Below are 1,208 nucleotides of genomic sequence, written 5' to 3'. Positions count from 1 at the left end.
TACAGGTCTGAGCCACCCTGCTCAGCTCAAATGAGATTCTTAATAGCTCTTCCTATTCTCTAGAGTCATGAATATTTTCTATTTCTTTTCATTAATTATCCCATTGACTCCCCCTTAATATTCTGTTAAAAAGTTTATAAAGTACATTTCTAGGAAGTAGCATGACTTGATAGAGGAGGAGTCGTGTTAGAGACTCAGAGAAGATCAACTACAAACACAGCAAACTGGAGGAAGGGGAGGGACGCACATCCTGTGGCAAACACGCATTTTGAAAGAAGAGGCTCGTAGACCAAATATAAAATACTCTTTCTACATAAAATTAATTGTCTTGTAACATTTATAATGTGATAAGCAAATGCAATTTGCAGCTTTTTAGAGAAAACAAAGAATGGATATATAAGTAATGCCCTTTTATGTATTACATGTAATAAAGTGAATTTTACAATCTATGCACTCATAAAATTTGTATTTCATATAATTAACTGTTTCCCTCTGGAAGCACTTTTCCCTCTCTTTCTGAATCAGTGTATGTTTGCAATATCATAATAAATACATTTACGGAGTTCCGGTCGTAGGGGAGACGCCGCCGTGGTTGCCACCATCCCGGGGCTTTCTGGCTCTTTTCTCTTCGCCTTAAATTCGGGTGTCTTTTATGAATAATCAAAAGCAGCAAAAACCAACGCTATCGGGCCAGCGTTTTAAAACCAGAAAAAGAGATGAAAAAGAGAGATTTGACCCTACTCAGTTTCAAGACTGTATTATCCAAGGCTTAACTGAAACTGGTACTGATTTAGAAGCAGTAGCTAAGTTTCTGGATGCTTCTGGAGCAAAGCTTGACTACCGCCGATATGCAGAAACCCTGTTTGATATCCTGGTTGCTGGTGGGATGCTGGCCCCGGGTGGCACCCTGGCCAATGACATGATGCGCACAGACGTCTGCGTGTTTGCAGCTCAGGAGGACCTGGAGACCATGCAGGCGTTCGCTCAAGTTTTTAACAAGCTAATCAGGCGCTACAAATATCTGGAGAAAGGTTTTGAAGATGAGGTGAAAAAGCTGCTGCTGTTCTTGAAGGGTTTCTCAGAGTCGGAGAGGAACAAGCTGGCCATGCTGACTGGTGTGCTTCTGGCCAACGGGACGCTCAACGCTTCCATCCTCAACAGCCTCTACAATGAGAATCTGGTGAAAGAAGGGGTTTCCGCAGCGTTTG

At 42.1% G+C, this 1,208-nt stretch overlaps 1 pseudogene across 1 annotated transcript in view; it reads left to right on the top strand.

Moving 5' to 3' along the window:
- Positions 1–566: 566 nt before the first annotated feature.
- The window catches only part of LOC101580513, a 4,414-nt pseudogene continuing 3,772 nt past the window's right edge, over positions 567–1,208 (top strand). The window contains exon 1 of the transcript XR_001117204.1: positions 567–1,203. The product of XR_001117204.1 is annotated as a basic leucine zipper and W2 domain-containing protein 1 pseudogene (transcript). The remainder of the gene's footprint in view (positions 1,204–1,208) is intronic.

Source organism: Octodon degus, unplaced genomic scaffold (genome assembly GCF_000260255.1).
Source record: "Octodon degus isolate 3935 unplaced genomic scaffold, OctDeg1.0 scaffold00086, whole genome shotgun sequence".
Lineage (NCBI taxonomy): Eukaryota > Metazoa > Chordata > Mammalia > Rodentia > Octodontidae > Octodon > Octodon degus.
The sequence above is the reverse complement of the archived record's forward strand: the minus strand, read 5'-3'. Positions and strand labels throughout refer to the sequence as shown.